We start from the raw sequence: 20,828 nt of genomic DNA, 5'->3' as shown, positions 1-20,828 counted from the left end.
AACGAGCACACCCCTCAGGTGTGCCGCCTGCTGCACCTGCAGCCACAGGTGTTGCCTATCCTCCACCCAACCTTGTCCTGCAAGGGAGGAGGTGAGGCAGTGAGCCAAGCATTCTGGGAAGTATAGTCATTAGATTAACGTAGCATGCTGGCTGCCAAAAACCTGGAATGGATCGGGAAGGGAAGTAACTTGGAAAATAAGGTTTTAGCGCTCCCACTTCTTCACAGCACTGTAGCATAAGGTTCGGGCAAATGTCCAGTAGGGAAAAAAACCCCAAAACATGCCCCCAAGTGACGGGAACGGGAGCGAAGGGAGCGAGCCGTGACAACCGCCAGAATTCAGTAATATTCCGGAATTCTTATGGGCAATTGATGATAATGATGTGGGCATTCTTCAAATTGAACCTGTTAGAATTATTCTGAAACATGGAGTTAAATTGCCTCGGATCCCACTATATAAGATCTCAGTTGAAGGCGAACAGGCTTTGAAATGTATAGTCTCTGATTTTGTACATCGTGGAGTAATTGAGGAAATTACGGGTAGTTTGTGTAACAGCCCGATTTTGCCAGTATACAAGAAAGGTGATAATGCAATTCCCTTTCGGTTTATAATTGATTTACGTGCTATAAACAAAATTGTGGCTCCTCAATTTCCTATTGTAGCTGATGTTACAATGATACTAACCATGATTCCGGCTTCTGCCACTCACTTTAGCGTTGTTGACCTCAAAAACGCGTTTTTCAGTATTCCCATACACAAGTATAGTAGGTATTTGTTCGCGTTTACCATAGGTGGACGCTCATTCACATTCACTCGTGCACCACAAGGGTACACTGAGAGTCCAAGTATTTATAGTAGGGCATTAAAAGAGCAGCTCGATACTCTCGAGTTGCCTACTACTTGCACGTTACTACAGGATGTAGATGATCTCCTCTTGGCTGCTGATTCTGAGAGTGCAAGTAAAGAAGGCACAGTGTTGTTGCTTTGTCATCTAGCGAAACATGGCCAAGACACTCAAAAAATTCCAATATTGTTGTCAGGAGGTCGCCTATTTAGGCTATCTCCTGTCAAAAGAGGGAAGACGGTTGACACCTGAACGAATAAAGACTATTTCTGGCATATCTGTCCCAAATACGCAGAAGGAAGTTAGAGCCCTGATAGGTATGGCTTCGTACTGTAGATTGTGGATCCCTAACTTTTCGTTAACGATTAAACCAATGCTGGCTTTGACAAAGAAGCACATTTCTTTGCCATTGCCATGGACTTTGGAACACCAGACAGCATTTGACTTGCTCAAAACCACGCTGTGTTCAGCGCCGGTTTTAGGAACTCCATATTATGAAAAGGCCTTTGTGTTGTATGTGCATGAACGTGATGGATGTGCTTTGGCTGTGTTAACGCAGGAACATGGAGGAAAGAATAGGCCGTGTGGCTATTTCTCATCCGCCCTTGATCCTGTTGCATGCGCTTTGCCGACATGTTTGAGAGCTGTTGCTGCAGCTGCTGCGTCTGTAAAACAGAGTGAGGGAATGGTCCTGGGTCATGCGTTAACCCGAATGGTACCTCACTCTGTAGATATTTTATTGAATAGAACTCAAACGCAACACCTCACTTCCGCACGATTGACAAGATACAAACTGATCTTGTTTGCTCCCCACATTAAAATTCAGAGGTGTTGTGTATTAAATCCGGCTGAACTTTTACCTGTCCCGCAAGATACTGTTGATGGTGACAAAACGTCACACGATTGCCTTTATGCGACAGAACAAGAGACTAAAGGTAGAATCGATCTGAAAGACGATTCACGCCTTGGAATAGCCCACAAGGAGAGCTATTTTGTGACGGCTCTTGTTTTAAACTTCCAAATGGTACATCCACGGCTGCTTATGCCGTCACTACCTTAAGCACGATTGTGGAAACCAAAAGAATGATGCATAATTCCGCGCAGGCCGCAGAAATTATAGCGTTAACTCGAGCTTGTGAACTTTCTGAAGGGCTTACAGTAAATATATATACCGATAGTCAGTATGCTTTTGGGGTGGCTCACAACTTCGGTAGACTTTGGAAAGAACAAGGTTTCTTGATCTCACATGGCACAAAAATTCAGCATGGCACTTTAATAATGCGATTATTCAAAATGTGCAGCACATCAAAAAGTTACAGATGATATAGGAAAAGGGAATGCTTTCGCTGATTAGATAGCCAAGCAAACTGCCACTGATTTTAGTTCAGAAATGTATGCTGTAAGAGAAACTGTAAATATTTGCACCTTTGGTGAAAGTATCGATTCTGTAAAAGACATTCAAGCAGATGCTACTATAGAGGAAACCAAGAGATGGGTCAAGGGTGCCGGAAGGTTGGATGATGATGGGTGTTGGGTGGACAATGTTGAAGGAAAATGGTTACTCCCTGACGCCTACATTACAATGATGGTTATTATGGCTCATGGTCCGACACATGTCTGCGCGCGTAAACTGACTAAAATGCTACACAGTGTATGGGCCAATGATAAGATTTTCAAAACTGCGGAGCACTTTGTCCAAGGGTGCATGGTCTGCTTGCAGCATAATGTAGGAAAAGGTACCTAGATTCCTAGAGGAAGTTTCGCTCCACCTTCTGTTCCGTTTGAGGTTATTCAATTTGATTTTATTGAAATACAATGTTGCAATAATCTTAAATATTTGTTGGTTGTCATTTGTGGTTTTAGTAAGTGGGTTGAGGCCTTCCCTGTTAGAGATGCAACGGCCATAAGCACGGCAAAAACTCTGTTGAAAGAGTTTTTTCCTAGGTTCGGGCTGCCGAGAGTCATCTGGTCGGATAATGGGCCACACTGTATCGCTGCTGTAATCCTACAAATATGCAAAGGATTACAGATTGATAAACGGTTCCATTCGGCCAGACATGCCCAAAGTGCCCGATTAGTGGAAAGGCATAGCGTCATCATAAAGAACAAGCTCGCTAAAACGTGTGCTGGCACCAAGTTAAAATGGCCGGATGCCTTACCGATCGTGTTGCTGTCGATGAGAACAACCCCTCAAACTAAGACTGGGCTCTCTCCCTTTGAGGTGGTAATGGGGAGAACTGCTAATATCTGGGGTATGCCGAAAAATCGCTCGTTGCGGGATATAGAGAATGTGCTTCTTTCAGTAACCAGTTGACTAAAAATTTGTTTTCAATTTATCACCAGGTGCGAGAGGCATTACCTGTACGTTATGGGGGTTCCAGGTCACAGTCTACGGCCTGGGGACTGGATCCTCACGAAAGTTTTCGAGAGGTCGTCTTGCCTTGCACCTCGGTGGAGGGGTCCCTACCAGGTCCTGATAGTCACCCAGACTGCTGTGCTGGTAGCGGGTGGTAAGAACTGGATCCACGCGACGCACACCAAACGGATCCCGCCGCCCGTGCCATACGATACAGAATCCCTTTCCACTGCTGTAACCAACGTGCCCGAAACAGCAACAATTGACACGAGAGTATCGGAGACCGTTCCAGAATTTGCAAGGCCAGACAAAACGGCCATCTTGTCTTCCAGATCAATCATTTTCTGATCCCATTTCTGTTCTCTCGCCACCTCCAGTGGGAAGAGACGACATTTTACTTTCTGATCCTTCGGCACCAGAAATTGTGAAATATAATTTACGTCCAAGGAAATAGACGTACAGCACGGTTTGACTGTGCAACTGAGGGAGTCATTTGAGGGCTTGCCTTTTGGCCCGACTGTACGGAAGGATTCTGTTGGCTAAGGGTTGTTGGAAAGACATTAAGAAGACGCGCGACTGGAGTCGCCAGCAAACAAACAATTCGTGTTTTTTCGATTGAAGACTATAATGCCTGCACCCGCTACCGCTCGTACCGAACTTTTAGTTAAATATGTGAGTAGCAGAGACAATGATCAAGCATGCAATGGGACCCCCAAAGTTTATTGTTGCCTTTTTGTAATAATAACTGGGTTTTTAGTAACTGTTGGTTTTGGGTTATGGTATCTGGAGGAAGCATATCCGCTAGAGGACTTTTTACCTATTTCTGTTAATCATAGCCCCGATTCAGTATCCTTCTGCATACAGAGGAATGGAACACGGTCAATGGGTAATTTTAGAAAATGCGCCAACGTTGCGAATTTGACTAGAGAGAACAGACCGCTGTACGTAGGTGAACCGGTCTATTTTGTTTGCGGTAATGTGGCATTTCCATGGTTGCCCAGGGATTGGCAAGGAACCTGCTATTTAGGTATTCTATTACCTGTGGTATTTATTGCCAGTACTGCAGAAATTTTGAAGACTCTTCCACGACGAGGTGTGAAAGGGGATACTCCAGCGCAAACTATAGGGGACATCATGAAATCCTTGGTGCCATTTTTTGGGCAAATTACGAATTCAGAAGATATCAGGGGACTAGCGAGAGTATTGGAGAGAACCATCAACCGGACCACTGACATACTCTATAATATGACGTTAGAACAGAAAGCGATAAGATTAGTGGCTCTTCAGAACCGGATGGCATTAGATGTCATTCTGGCTGAGCGTGGAGGAGTATGTAAATTAGTGGGGTCCGCTTGCTGCGTTTACGTACCAGACTCCTCTCCAACGATCTTTAGGGCTGTCCTAATAGCACCTTGGTCCATGCCGGTAAAATACTGGCACCGCCTTGGTGGAAAGGGGAATTATCGCCCTATTCCAAGGTTGGCGGGGCGGTAATTCCCACTTCCACCATTGCCCTTCCCCATTCCCATTTTTGCCCCATAGGGCATAAAAGGAATGGGGAAGGTGCTAATTACGGTACCGCAAATTTGCGGTGCCGTAATTAGCACCAAGGTCCCTTAGCGGGTTGGTTTTTAACGCCTGCTAAAAGCAGGCGTTAGAGTACCAACCTGCTAAGGGACCTCGTAGTAAGGCGGTAAGGGTTAACGGTCACCGGTACCATTACCGGTGACCGTTAACCCTTACCGCCTTCCGTGTAATGAGGCCCTAAAATTTAATCTCTGGTCAACCAGGGATCTCTTAGCGAAACGTGGAATGATACCACATGGAGACAACCTTTGTCGGTTTTGTAAAGAGGTAAAGCAACCAGAGAGTATAGGCCACTCGATATCAGAATGTACGACACTAAAATGGAAACGTGAACAGCATTTTTTAAAGATACTTCAAGACTTTGTAATTTTGACAGTGAAAACAATTTGGTGGATGGTCTATGGTGGACATATTATAACCTTAAGAATTGCTGATGTTGCTTTCCTAAATGATTTAAAGTTACATGAAGAATGAAATTGAGATGAATTCACCTTGCCTTGGTGTATAACAAATTGATTGTTTTATTCAAATTTTATAGATTTTTAATGTTTTATGATGATGTAATTGGTGTAATTTTTTTCTTAAAATGTTAATTTTTTGTGTAAATATTGTAAAGCTAGTTAAGTTCAGTTGAATCAATAATAAAAAAATAAAAAAATTTAAAAAAAAAAAGTAATTTATAATGCGCCTGTACACAAGAGTTTCTAAGTGCGACAAGACAAGGGCGGGAAGAAGAGAGGGAGGACACAACACACGATCTTACTAGGCCTTGTGGCATTCAGATCGTGCAAGTGTAAAAGGGCAGAGTCAGAAGAGCGCTCATGGCACCAATGTGCTGTGTGTGGCTCCGCACCTCGCTCCACTCCATACCGTAGTGCGGCAAATGCTTTCGGTTGTATGCCGGGCTGAGGCAGAGGCAAGCCGGATCCCGAGGTCTGGCTTGATATCTGATTCCGGATCTCAGATCCAGCAGGAGCCGGTCCATTGCCCAGTACTGTCCGCACACACTTACACACATGCACACGCAGATTTGCCAGCCAGATTAGATATGTCCCATTTCTAGTGACCCACTTGGATCCAGTGGTTGTAATTGCAATATTTAGCTGTGTATTCAGCTAACAGCCCTAGTATACATTACCATTGACCGGTCATCTTTTTTTTTTTGCTGGATCCAGCTGCTGGTCTGTGAGTTTCAGACATCCACTGAACGAATATAGATTAAATGGCGCTGAATCAGGCAGATCTTAGAGCTGGTAGTTCATGTCTAATGGCACCTGTTGATTTTAGTTAGCGTTTCTATTAAGCTGTTGGTCATATAGAGACCAATGGCCGAAGACCCCCATGCCACAGGCGGATCTAGTAGCCATCTTTCTACTGAAAAAAACTGGATCCAGTAGGGGATCCATGTGTAACTGGCCCTCTGCAATGTCCACCTGAGTCGCTAGTCTTCTATTTTCATGGAAAGGCCCACACGACAGGTACTGCCTTCCCCCATCCCATCTGGATTCCAGTGACAGAAGGCGCTATGCCACAAGGAAAGCTAGGTGGCAATTAACACAGCAGCAACATGACATCATCAATGACATCACCAAGGAAACATTAGGGTTGATAGTAGAACCACAGAGACTACATGATGGGTTTATATAAAAGGCTGCCGAGATCCACCAGGGGGCGCTGAGATGTGTTGATGCATCTCCGCTCGTCTCCCCAATAGGGCGCTGATCGAGGGACCTGAGCCCCCCCTGACTCCCCCGGAACGAGACACTGACACCCCCCCCCCGTAAGAAGGTGCCGGGCACCCCCAGCCCAAATTTGGAACCTGAGGGTGGAACGGAGCCGGAGTTCTGTCCTAGCGAACTCCGAGGGCGCGAGGCCCCTCCTCCCTGCGGCTCGGCGGCTCCGCGGAAAGTAGCAGAGAGCCCGGGGCTTGCTAAGGGACTCCGGCCTTGACCGACGGCGGCTCGCAGCGACGAAACGGTCCGTGAGGTGGACCACGGAGCGGGAGAAGGAGGCGCCGCAGCAGGTCAAGGGAACCCCCCAGCCGGGAGTCTGCAGCGGATCGGCACCAGCAGTGCGCAGAGTCTGGTGAACACGAGTGGCTTGGGTGTGGTCCCCCCGAGGTAAGGAGACCCACCCCGGGGCTGGGCACCCTCCGGGGGTAATAACAACCCAAAAGGGGGTAGGAGGAGAGAAGCCAGGGAAAGCCCACACTAGCCCCGGAAGCACCCCGAGCCCTAGAGGTGCACGGGGCTCAACCGAGGGCACCTACCCCCCGCAAACGCCGCAGAAGGACAGACCACTGACACACATCAGGTCACGGCCCCCAACTACGGGGGAAATAAAGAAAAAAAAATAAATTAAAAAAAAAAAAAAGAAATTATATAAAACAAGGAAAATCTGGGAAAGGAAGACCCCCGCCCACGACGGAGGAATTGCCTGGGGCTCCAGCCCCCCCACAACCGTGATCCCACCCCCGGCCGCAGAGCTGCCAGGGGCCCCCGCTCCCCCCAGGAAGCTGAGGAGACAAGCAGGCCCCGTAGGCCACAACCACTCGGTGGCAGACACCGGGGAGCGGGAGTGCCCAGGGAGGGCCTATGACCTGGAGGGAAACACTGCAGAGGTTTCGGCGCCCGTCCCTCGAGCCCCCTTCTGCCCCTGAAATGGCCGCCCAAACGCAACAAGAAGCGACAGATGCAAACTCAGTCTCCAGGGGTATGGCGGCCCTGCTTGATGAAATTAGAGGATTCCGTGCAGATATCACCCTTAGGCTGGACACCCTAGACAAAAAGGTGGACAATATAGAAGACAGGGTGCAGGCACTGGAGAACAATACGTCTTTGAGTGACATTTTCGAGACCCAATTTGACATGCGCCTGTCGGAGCTTGAAAGAAGAGAAGAGAAATGCTCACTAAAAATGGACGACCTGGAAAACAGGGAAAGGCGCTGCAACTTACGTTTCCTAGGCTTCCCGGAACATGATGGTGAAACCCAGGCAGACATTGTCAAGGCAGTCAACGCGGTGGTGGGGGTACTTTTTGACTGAGCTAATACTAACGAACCCACTATAGACAGGGCCCATAGAGCAGGGGCAGCCTCCAGAGGCCCCAGATCCGTCTTGGTCCGCTTCCACTACTTTTCAGAAAAAAGTAGGATCCTTGAACTGGCTCGTAAGAAGGGCCCGGTGGAATGGGAGGGGGCCCAGATCTCGGTATACCAGGACTTGTCGGCCTTCACTCTGGCGAGACGCCGCCTCTGTTCCCCCCTGACGAAAATGCTCCAAGCCAAGGGAGTCCGATACAGGTGGGGGTATCCTTTTTCCCTATCTTTCGAGTTGGAGGGATATAAGTATACCCTGATCACCGAGGATGACATCCAAAGAGTGACGGGTGAACTCCTAGATAGTTCGGGTTTGGAACGGGGAGACCGCGACCGGGAGCATGCCCCGATGGGCCCAAAAAAGAACAACGCTCCGAAGGAGAGGCGTAGAGTACGAGGCCAAAGGAAATTTAGGAGAGTGGCTCCGGCGTCGCCGGATCCTCATAATGGCTGAAACAAAACACTGGAATCCGATGAAAATTTTATCCACTTGACGTTGCAAAGGGGGGAAGTTGTTAACTTTTACGTTTTTGCATTAATCCCGGAGAGGGGGGGGCTCGAATGGGTGTTTATAAAGAGGTACCGAGCCCGGAGGGGGGAGACATGGTTGGCCGGTTGTGTGACCTTGGGACGATGCATCAACACAACCAGGCGATCTGGGGGGTGGGGGGTGGGGAGAGAGATGAGGGGAAGTTGGGACGGTTGGGGTTTTGTTATAGTACGCCAAAGTTTGGGGACTTGATCGCACCCTGGGGACAATTACCAGCCCTCTGTAGGGTGCGGAAACATTTAGGGAGTAACGACGCTTGCATCCTTGAATTCGGAGTTATGTGTTTCAAAACGTGTCCTAATGGATGAGTCACTTCAATCCTTGTCAGTGGGGTCTTTAAACGTTCGGGGGCTCAACTCTCCCACCAAGAGGTCGCTGCTCATGCGGGAATTCACGAGGTCGAAACTACAGTTCCTCTTTGTGCAAGAGACCCACTGGGTTCGGGGGAGGGAGCCCAAGCTCAAGGCTAAAAACATAGATCAGGTATTCTCGGCCTCGACCCAGTCCAAGAAGAGGGGAGTAGCTTTGCTGGTGTCCCCCGAGGCTCACTTTGGGTTTAAGGTTGCACAGACCGACCCCGAGGGTCGGTATCTCATGGTTAAAGGGGATGTGCGGGGACGATTGTTCACCTTGGTCTGCATATACGCCCCAAATGAGTCGCAGGACGTCTTCTGGGAATGCATGAAGGGGACAATAATGGCATTCGCGGAGGGCACCCTCCTGGTGGGAGGGGACTTTAACATGGTGCTGTGTCCCGAAAGGGATAGAAAATCTGTGAACCCTTGCCCCAACATCCGGCTCCACAAAAAATTGGCATCTGCCTTCCAGGAAGTGAATGGGGAATTGGGGTTGTGTGACACGAGTGTACCCAAGCAAGGTCTGAACCCCGATTACACTTTCTACTCCAAGCCTCATGATGTTTTTTCGCGCATAGACTATATTCTGGTGGATGCATCTATGCGGGGAGAGATCACCAGCGCTGGTGTGGAAACCGTCCCCTGGACGGACCATGACATGGTCAAGATTAGGATTGGCCTCCCCCCTACCCCTGCAGCCAGCTCCCGGTGGAGTTGTAACGACCTCCTTCTTCACGACAAGGAGACGCGCCAAACCCTCCTGACAGCCATAGAAGATTATTTCTCCCTGAACGACAACGGGGAGGTAGGCACTATGGGAGTATGGGAGGCATTTAAGGCAACTATCAGAGGTATCCTGATTGGCATCGGGGCGGGGAAGAAAAGGGAGAGGGACCGGGAAGAGAGAGACCTGAAAACCAAGATAGAGGCCATACAACCAGGTGGTAAACTGAAAACACAGATGTTTCCTGGGCAGTGGGAGGAATTACAGAAGCTGCGCACTAGATTGGCTCACCTTCAAGTAGGGCAAATGGAAAGGAAGCTCTCTTTTCTGAAACAAAAATATATGGAGAAAGGGGAAAAGGCCGACAAGATACTCGCCTGGAGACTCCGCGAATTTAGGAATAGCAGGAGAGTGAATTCAATCCGCTCTGCGGACGGTAACTCGACTGCAAGGGACTCCAAAATAGCTGAACAATTTAGGCTATATTATGAACATTTATACTGCTCAGAATACAAGGGGGATGGGATTGACGTTGATAGGTTCCTGGATTCCCTCCCTGTCCCGGGCCTGCTGCCAGACAAAGCCGACACCTTGGAAATCCCCATTTCATCGGAGGAAGTAATTGACACTATCTCCTCCTTGAAAAGTGGTACGGCCCCGGGGGATGACGGCTTCTCAGTTAAATTCTATAAGACCTATAGATCCACACTCGCCCCCTTTCTGGCCAAACTGTTCAACAGCACACTTAGCCAGGGGTCCCTCCCACCCACAATGATGTCAGCCTTAATAGTGGTCTTACCTAAAGAGGGCAAGGACCCAGCCTTATGCCAGTCTTATCGGCCCATATCGCTCCTGAACATTGACGACAAAATATTGGCGAAACTTCTGGCGAACAGATTGGCAAAATTCCTTCCAACCCTGGTGCATGGAGATCAAGTGGGCTTTATCCCGGGGCGCCAGGGGTCAGACAACATCAGAAAAACCCTCGGCCTTATGCACGAGGCAACCGAGCAGGGAGTGGAGGGGTACCTCCTTTCACTCGACTCAGAAAAAGCCTTCGACCGGGTCGAGTGGGCTTACATGATCAAGGTCCTTAGGAAAATGGGATTGGGAGATAATTTTTGTAGGTGGGTCGCAGCACTATACAACTCGCCCACGGCGAGAGTGTTGGTTAATGGGGGTACGTCCGAGCCCTTTTCCCTTTCCCGAGGCACCCGGCAAGGCTGTCCCCTGTCACCTCTCCTATATGCCTTGGCCATGGAACCCCTGGCTATAGCGGTTAGGAACGACCCGGAAATTGTGGGTATACGGTGTGGTGAGTGCGAGTTTAAGCTCTCCCTATTCGCAGACGACATACTAGGCTACCTGACCAGCATCCAAAAATCCCTACCGAGGCTGTTTGATCTTATGCACTTATTTGGCTCCTTTTCGGGACTGAGAATAAACACATCCAAATCAAGCATCATGCCAATGGGCCCAGGGGAACAAGAAATTGAGAATAAAACTGACATTCAGGGGGTTAGAATCGAGCGAGAATCCACTAGATATCTGGGCACCATCATCCCCAGGGATCTGTCACAGCTATACCAACGGAATTTCCCTGAAATCCTTGCCCGGGTCACTAGCGATCTCAAAAGATGGGCCCCCCTCACACTCTCCTGGTTGGGACGTATGGTTTCGGTTAAAATGAACATTCTGCCACGCCTTCTCTATCTCTTCTCCGCTCTCCCTGTCGTGATTCCCGAAGCCTTTTTCGAGCTGCTCCAGTCCCGTGTCCTCCACTTCATTTGGAATGGCAAAAGACCCAGGGTTAAAACCTCCACTCTGACCCTCCCAAAATCCCATGGTGGCTTTGGACTCCCCGATTTTAGGCTTTACTATAAAGCAGCCCAGCTCAGGGTGATGTTGAAACACATGCGGGACGATATGCGTACATTTTGGACGTATATCGAAGACATCCACGCACATCCGAGGAAGGTCAGGGACTATCTCTGGGCCTCTCCCAGGTCAATCCCCCCACAACTCAAGACACATCCTACCTTAGCAGTCCTTTGGACGCTGTGGAAACCCAACAAAGCCAATAATTTGATATCTACATGGCCTTCTCCTCTGGCATCACTCTGGGGCCCCCCCATCGATCTGGACATGAGGGGCTTTCGGGACACCCAGGCATGGTCTGACATGGGACTGGAAAGAGTCTCTCAGCTTACACGAGAAGAGGGCTTCATGGAATATGACAGTTTGACGGAGGCTCTGGTGGATAGGCCCCCAACGGTTTTTGAATTTCTGTGGATGAAGGGGATACTTACCCAATCAAGGTGGTCCGAACAGCTTAGTCGCCCCCTCACCCCATTCGAACTTATTCTGGCCAAAAGTAGATCTCGCAAAGGTTCGCTATCTAAGTTCTATAGTGTGCTGATTACAGCGGACCTAGAAGGCAGACAACCCTTCAAGCGCATATGGGAAGAGAGGATGGGCATGTTAATAGATGATCACACCTGGAGTGCGGTTTTTAAGTGCATTTTCACGGGCTCCCTATACACAGCAGCTATGGAACACAACTTTAAAATCCTCCATTCACGGCATCGCCCCCCGGCTCTGTTGTCTAGAATGTACCGGGATGTTTCCCCCCTCTGCCCCAGAGGATGCCACCAACGGGGAACCTGGTTTCATATGTGGTGGAGTTGCCCGTCCATACAGATATACTGGGCGGAGCTTCTTAGCTGGATCAAAGATATCGAGGGTTATGGACCAGCTTTGCACCCGCTGGAAATCCTACTGGGCTCCCCCACGCCTGAATCGGAGGGGAATGCCTTCCCCAAGGTCATCAGCGCTATGTTGCGGGCAGGGAGACTGGCGCTTGCGCAAAAATGGAAGAGTGTCCTGGCCCCCTCCAAGGAGGAATGGCTCTGCAAGCTTAGGGTGATTTTCAGTTACGAAAAACTCTCGGCAATAGCAAACGATACCATGTCTGATTTTGTCCAAGAATGGACAGCAGTGCTGCTGCACGATGACTGTATTACTATGCGATTGTAGAGGGGTGATCGAACAAATGTTTAAGCCAAAGGTTAAATTGCGCGAATCCCCACGCTCCTTGGGGGGTTGGACTTGCCCCGGCCTACCCGCTTCATAGTATTACCCCACTGTTTCAAGGTTCACGTTTTTCTGTCAAATGCTAAGCAAGTGTTCTTCCCTATGCTCAAGGTATATGCATTATCCCTAATGTTGGCGCGACAATTGTTTGGGGGGAGGGATGGGGAGGGGGGAATAGGGGTTGGGAGTTAATCAGAAAATGTTCCTGACAATGTGATTACTTCTGCATTTATTGCGGGTGGGATAGGCCAGTTGGCCCACCCTGTTGTGTATGTTGTCAATAAAAACAAAAATTTAAAAAATAAATAAATAAAAGGCTGCCGATATTCTGCCCATAACTTTGGGTGGCATGTCTCCTTTAGTCAAATGCAACCATGTGCCACTCTGATGTAAACAAGATGGCCGTAAAGGCCTGAGTCGTGGAGGAGGGCGGGGTCGCACTCGGGAGCCATTCCTTCATACCCTATCAGTGCACTGCATTTACAGGTTCCATCGTGGAGGAGGGCGGGGTCGCCCTTCCCTCATACCCTATCAGCGCACTGCATTTACAGGTTCCAGAGGTCTCTAGTTTCCCAGTTGCATGCCTGTGAAGGCCATCCAGCCTTGCTTTTTTCACTGTGGGATTTGTAGTCCTAAATTTAAAATGGTAAAGACAAAACTACATGCCCCAGACTTCTAGGAACCAGAACGGCACAGGATGTCTTTGTCACGCACGGAACTGGAAAACGTGAGAGCGCCAAGGTTCAAAAAGGCCTAATTGCGGTTACAGAGCCCTAGTCGTAATTTATTGGCTCCCAACATCTCACTCTGCGTTCATTCACTCTGTTCCATATGCGTTTGTTTTGAGTTTGGCTTGTGGTGTGTGACCCTCGCATGTGTATTGCCCCTTTAACAATGTGTGTCCCTCCCACGTGTATTGCCCCTTTAAGATGGGCCATGACTGTGTCATGGCCCAAGCTAATAAAAGGAGCCCTTGCAGGCACGTGCAGCAGAACGTCGCGACGTGGTACAGCGACTGGCGGATAGAACTCAACACCAGCAAGACAACCGCAACGCTGTTCACCAGAAACAATATCAAGGAGCACCCACACATCTGCCTCAACGGGGAGACCATCAAATGAGAGAGCAGCAGCCGCTACCTTGGCATGACCCTGGACAGCAAACTCAACTGGGAAAGCCACATCGATAACACTCAGCAGAAGGCAACAGGATGGCAACGCTGTACCCACTCCTGAAGACCAAGTCCATGCCCCTCCGGACAAAGATCAACATCTACAAGGCGATCATCAGACCAACCCTGACGTATGCCTCCCCAGCATGGATGACCTGCCATGAGCGACACCGGAAGAGTCTTCAGATAGTCCAGAACAAGGCTATGTGGATATCGTCTGGAGCTCCAATCTTCACAAGGATAGCAGATCTTCACAGATACCTGGACATCGAGATGTTGGACGAACATCTAGAAAAGCTGAGTAAGTACTTCTGCCAAGGACTGGATCAGAACCCGAACCCTCTGATCAGAAGACTCACTGCCACCACTGCAAACCCCTTCGACCGCTACCCGCGACCCATCACTGCAAAGACCCTGTGAAACCAGCCCTGCTGTGACAAGACCGCACAGACCAAGAAGAATAAGAAACCAGACTACACACTCAACCCGAGAAGATGGAGTAATGAGGCTCAAGCCTCGGGATCCAAAATCACCGCTGATGGATATAAATCTATCAGCGAGAAGAAGAAGAAGCGCACGTGCAGCAGAACGGCTGCAGACTCCCAAAGAGGAATGACTGGTCCGTCTCTCATTTCGGCCGGCAGACCCACATCATGTGAGTACGGGGCTGCAGGCCATGAGACTGTGGAGCCCTCGAGCCAGCAAGGTGGCAAGGGTCCGCATGGTCAAGGGTATGGCCCGCCCTGCCCCACATAAGACCGGCTGTCCCCCGTAGGCCCCCTGGGGCCTGCTGGATGCCCATAGCATTAATCCGTGCACCCTAACATACATTTTTCGTTGCCCCATTTAAGGCCGTTATATATTGTATTATGATTTGTCCATAGGTTTCACTTTTCATGATGCCCGTAGCCGCTTTTTCAGATCTGAAGTGCCCCAAATAAGTTGCACGTGCCGAATTTTCCTTTCGCCTGTGTAACCTCGCCTGTCTTCGCCGGAATCATTGCTGTGCTCCTCTGAAGAGCACCCCCCATTTTGGACAGTAGCGCAGGGATTGAAAAGGGAAGCAGAAACTCCCGCGTCTCATTTTACGTGCGCCGTTGCTGTTGATGGCAGCTTCAAGGTGAGGCAGAGCGGTCACTCACTGCCCATTTGTATTGGGTGGTGCTTAAGCGTAACCTATGAGCCGAAACTATTGCATTGGCGTCAGCGCCGTCTCAAGGTGCGCCCAGAGGGTGCCGCCGCAGAGGGCGCCCCACGGCCCAGCAAGAAAGGGTGCATTGCCTCCAGCTCAGTGTCATGTAAGCAGCGCCTATTAAAGAATCACGGTGCGATTTTTTAATAGGCGTTATTTACATGACACTGAGCTGGATGCAAGGTGCCCTTAAACACACTTTACAAGAACAGCAGGGAGCTCAGTTCTCCCCCTGATGTTCAGCATTTGTGGTGGGCAAGGGGGAACACACATCTCACACAGGACGCTAGCAGACCTGGGGCTGTCACTGATTGGTGTACCGGCAGGAGGAAGCTGACATGTGAGGAGGGACACACAGTTTGTGGGTGTTGTTTGGCCATTTACCCCCACCCCTCTTGACTGCCCATGGACATGCTAATCCATATAGTCATTCCCATCACTACCTGCCCCGCCCTACCCTAAGCATATCCTCATAGGATCTCTATAAGCTCCTTCTATCAAGCAGTAACATCAAACTTTAACCTTTCGCAGTCCGCTGAGAATGAATGGCCACATTGCAGCTGTAAATGGCTACTGCTGAAAATGTGGCAGGTACAGACATCATATGCCCAGGTAATAGCTCAGTTTTCCACTTGTTGCGATCCTATGCCCTAGCGGTGCCTAAAAAATGCCCATCCCATGCCTACACAGAAGCCGAAACTGTTGGCTTTGCCAATGCTTGTTGGGATGGTACATCACAAAGTGCTGTAATGTGAATATAGGGCTCTGCCTTTCCTACACAAATTGTGTGCATGAATGTGATATACCTAAAATTTAAAGCGAGTGTGGTGAAGTTGTGGTGTGCTGAGTGAAGGTTAAATGTGTAGTCTGATGGACCCTGCTTCCATTAGAGACTTACTTTATGTGTACGGAGTCTTGGGACATTAACATTAGCTTTCCCAACGCTTGTCGACTGTGTATTTTGGTGAGTGTACCTTACTGTTGGCATTCCCAAAGTTTGCAGACTTCACCTTTTTCTAAGTGGTAACATTAACTCTTTTTAAAAGCATGTCTTTTGCACAGATTTTCTTTTTTAGTTTTGATTAGTACGTGGCACTTAAGCACCACTTACAAGCCAAAACTATTGCATTAGAGTACGCTATGGAGAAATGGCATTTTTAAGAGACACACAGCTTGTAGGTATTGTTTGGCTATTTACTCAGCCACTGACTGCCCTTGGCTATGCTAAGACCTGTGGCCATTTCCACCCACTTCCTCCCCTCCCCGCCCAAAACACATCCTCCTAGAATCTTTTGAGATACCTTTATCAAGCCTTACCATCTAACTTCACCCTTGAAGTGCTTCCCAGTGTTTTTTTCAAAGCAGTCTTCTGAGAGTTAATGACTGGTGTAATAAAAATGGCTTAACGGTTTCTGCCTTCAGCCACTTGATTTCTAAACACTATGTCCGCCACTGAATTCCAGTTTAAAACATGCATTGGCAAAGCCAACAGTTTTGGCTTGTGTATAAATATTAGGTATTTGCCAGGCACTGCTATTATATCCCCGAGATACTCCCGCCATTTTGCAGCTGCTACCAATGGATGAACACTAACAACCGCAAACTCAAACCCCGACAAGACGGAAATCATGATTACCCCCAACAAGCAAGGATGCAAGCAGCACATCCTATGTCCCACAGATCTGGGAACAGCACCCACACCCTCCAAAATTCTCAAAAAACTTAATGGACAACAAGCTAACCTTAGAACCGCAAGTAAATGCGATAATTAAGACATGCTTCCTCCATCTACACACGATCAAAAAGATTCTACCATTCCTCTTCTTCACACACAAAACACTGGCCATCATCTCCCTCATCACGTCCAGGATAGACTACGCCAACAGCTAATACCTCGGAATGCTGGATTATTTACTGATGAAACTGCAACGTATACAGAACGCAGCGGCCAGACTTCTCAAACTCTCACGAAGAGACCACATCACTGCAGCGCTAAGGATGCCACAGTGGCTCCTAGTCAAACAACAAATCAACTTCAAAACTATGTGCATAACACACAGAGCAATTCACGGCCTAGGAGTGGAATTCATACAAAAGAAAATCACTATCTACAAGCCGACTAGGGGAAGATATAGCCCATTGAGGATCCACTCTTCTGCACACAACATAGGAGGGGCAAGTATAGCACACCAGAATACATAACAGGGGAAGGCATACATGCAAGAGTCAATCAAAACAGACGCTGTAGGATAAGGCACCGCCACTAACCAATCCTACTAAAAAACTAATCCTCCTCCATACACCTCTCATGCTCCGAACTAAATACAACCATACCTCTACAGCGCAGCAAACCGCACACACTCCACTACACCACAACCACAAAACAAACCACACATAGCCACGCACAACAGCACATGACGGCTACCAACCGAAAAAACACACCTACGCTCAGCGAATGGTGTCAACCAAACTGAAGCTGCCAACAGCACATTGCAGCTCTCTTGCTCCTTTTCCCCTCTGAGTCCCACTAACTTACCCCCTACCCTCTTGCTCTACAGATCCTCCATAGCACCAAGGAGCCATGCAAGTGGCGACGGTGCATGGTATAAGTACCTTTAACATAACATGAATGGCCAGTTAATGCCACTGCAATAGTGACTGGCAAATGCCTTTGCCATGCCCACACAAAAGCCAAACAGTTGGCATTGCAAATGCTCATTTTAAGTTTTGTGTTTCACTGTTCATTCCAAACGCAATGTGCACATACACATTCTGCGCTTTTGGTGCATGCATGTTGTTGGGAAGGTTTCTGTGGCTGTTGCTGTCTCATGTTTATTTCATACTTGTTGGTTGGTTCTGCAGTTCTCACAGCATGCCTTTACTACTTTGCCTTTAGTATTCCATGCGTTTAGAAGGGCCTAGGTTTTTTTTCTCATAGTTTCTTTATTCTGGTGGTCTCGGTTTGTTTGGTCTTACCCCATCCGCATGTCTGCACATATGCATATCAGTGTGTCTGTGGGTGTGCACACATGTCTGTGGCGTTCTCATCCATTAAAGTGTGTCATCCATGTAATGTCCCCATGTGTTTGTGTTTTCATCTGTTCAGCTAAACTGGGGTGTCTTGTCCCATTGGTGCAGAATGGTTTCACCACAGCCTGTAATTTATTAATCCGTTCAATCTGCTGTTGGTTGTTTTATTCGGTTGGCACTTATTGTGTCACTGCATGCTTCCTGTGCGTGTTCAAATGTATAAATATGTTTATTTTGCTTAAAAGGTAAATATCTTGTGTTGGCTGATCTGACTTTGGATATTTTTGTACAATTGATCAGTTCAAGGTAAAGACAAGGCGTTTTGCAGCATTTTCAAAACTCAAGGTGTACCAAAACCAAAAGACCAGGTAAACGCTATCTCACAGCAGCTGCCTCTGCCAGTTATGCCACTTGGAAAGCCAGGTGAGGATTGGCTACAAGAAGCGGTTTTGCTTTGACCAGGGATTTCTTGAGTGATGCCCCCCGTCAGTTACTTTGGGTCTCTCTCGTGACGCCTACACTAGGGCCTGAAACGCTCAGATCGCCAGAGGCTTTGGACCCAAACTCCCATCAGCCCTAGCCAGCAAAGTCAATGGTGAGTGATCATGGAACTCATAGTCCAAGACATCTCCACAGACAGGTTGAAGATACCTGTATTATGTACACTAAACCTAGCTCACAAATAATACTTCTTGGTGACTTCAACCTAGGTCTATTGGAACCGAACGACACCAAAGCTGCATCCCTGGAAAGCACCATATCACAACTTGGATTTAACCATCGTATCACCCCCACAACCCATAATAAAGGCAGAACCCTGGACTGGTTGGCAGACCTCAACTGCTCTACAACCATCCTCCAAAACACCCCTACCGCATGGTCGGACCATCATTTCATCTCCTTTATCATCAAAGGGAACGCCCTGACGAGCCCCACCTGGAACACTGTCCCTCAAGTCCTCACCAGGAATAACCGCAACCTAACTCTTCAAAACTTGCGACCCCCTGATCCAGAGCATCCTTGACCCATCCTCCTTTAACGAACTAGATACAACCAAACTAGTGGATCACTACAACAATACCATTGAGGCAGCTGTAAACAGCATCGCCTCCGTCAATTTAGCTAAAGCCAAACCAACAGCCCACCTCAACAAATGGTTTACACCTGACCTCAAAACCAGGAGGAACACCAAAGGAGCAGCAGAAACCAGCTGGAAAAAATTCCCCAACCTAAACAATAAAGCTCCCTTCACTGCAGCAGCCTCAGCTTCTAAAACTGCCATCCTCAATGCAAAAAAGGAAACCTATGACAACTGCATCCACAAGGACAAACCCAAAACTAAAGAGCATTCTCAGAGGGCTGGAGTCACCTGCACCCCCCTCAGAAACCTGCACTAAAGAGGCAACCTGGTGTGCAAACATCCAGAAAGCTCTTGCAGACAAAATCGCTCTACTCCAAGCTAAGATTGAACAGAAAAGGAGCAACCTGATCAAGAACACCCCCCCAACGCCATCCCCCCGCTTAAAATACCAGACTGCCCACCTTTCTCCTTCTCGCCAGTCTCGGCTAAAGAAGTTGAGAAAATCATCAAAAGTCTCAAGCCCTCTAAATGCCAATGTGACCTCTGCCCAGCTACAGTCATCCAGGAAGGAGCTAAGGAACTAGCCCCATTTATTTCAGCGCTAATCAACTGCTCTTTTAAAACGAACACAGTACTCAACAACCTCAAGGAAGCTTGGGCCATGCCCCTCCTAAAAAGAAATAATCTTGATCCTAACACTCCCACTAACTACAGGCCCATCACCACCGTTCCCTACTTACTAAAGATCCTAGATAGAGAAGCCCACCTCCAGATCCAGAAACACCCGGAGGATCACAACCTAGTAGGACTCAGACAATCTAGCTTTAGGCCCAGACACGGAACGGAAATAGCCCTCCTAGATCGAAAAAATCCAAATGGACGAGGCTAAGGACAACAGTAAGCTTGCCATGCTCCTGCTGTTAGACCTGTCGGCAGCATTCGACCTGGTCGACCACAAAATCCTTACTGATCATTTGTCTTCAGCAGCTGCCTTCTCCAGCAATGCTTCTACCTGGATACAATCCTTCCTGTCCAACTGCACCAAAAGGGTCTTTGCACCCCCAGCCTCTGCGGATCCGATTCCCGTTCACAGCGGCGTTCCACAAGGCTCATGCATTTCCGCAACGCTCTACAACATCTTCACTAAGCTCCTCTTTGACCGCCTTGACAACCTGGGTGTCACATATACCAACTATGCTGATGACACTCAGGTTCTCATCACCCTCACGGGGAGCTATGAAGATGATTGTAAAAGAATCAACGAGATCTACCTGGAAATCCAGGCGTGGCTGGCAGAACACTGCCTAAGCCTCAACGACGATACAACTGAGCTTTTGATCGTCGGATCCAAAAACGCCTGAACAAACTAGATCCCTGCTACACCTCCATCAACATCGATGGAAACCCGATCAAAGTGGCCAAAGAGATCAAAACCCTGGGAGTCTACCTAGACTCCACACTGTCCCTTAAGAAGCAGGTGAATGCAACCGCGTCCTCTACGACTTACACTAACAAAATAATGAATGCCTGCAAACAATTCCTCTCATCTAATAGTTGCGTAACACTAGCCAGAGCCCGAGTGTTATCCAAGAACGACTACTGCAACACTCTCTACCTAGGCACCTCTGAAGGGAACCTCAACAAACTCCAGGTCCTTCAACATAACACCCTAAGAGCACCCTTAAGTATACCAAGATGCATGCATATCTCCAGCTTCAGACAGGACGCCCACTGGCTCCCAGTTCAG

At 48.5% G+C, this 20,828-nt stretch overlaps 1 protein-coding gene across 1 annotated transcript in view; it reads right to left on the bottom strand.

Annotated features, from left to right (window-relative positions):
* Positions 1–20,828, bottom strand: part of RFTN1 (raftlin, lipid raft linker 1) — a 694,433-nt gene that overhangs the window by 220,553 nt on the left and 453,052 nt on the right. The window lies entirely within an intron of this gene.

This window comes from Ambystoma mexicanum, chromosome 2q (genome assembly GCF_040938575.1).
Source record: "Ambystoma mexicanum isolate Mex_15411 chromosome 2q, UKY_AmexF1_1, whole genome shotgun sequence".
Taxonomy (NCBI): domain Eukaryota; kingdom Metazoa; phylum Chordata; class Amphibia; order Caudata; family Ambystomatidae; genus Ambystoma; species Ambystoma mexicanum.
The sequence above is the reverse complement of the archived record's forward strand: the minus strand, read 5'-3'. Positions and strand labels throughout refer to the sequence as shown.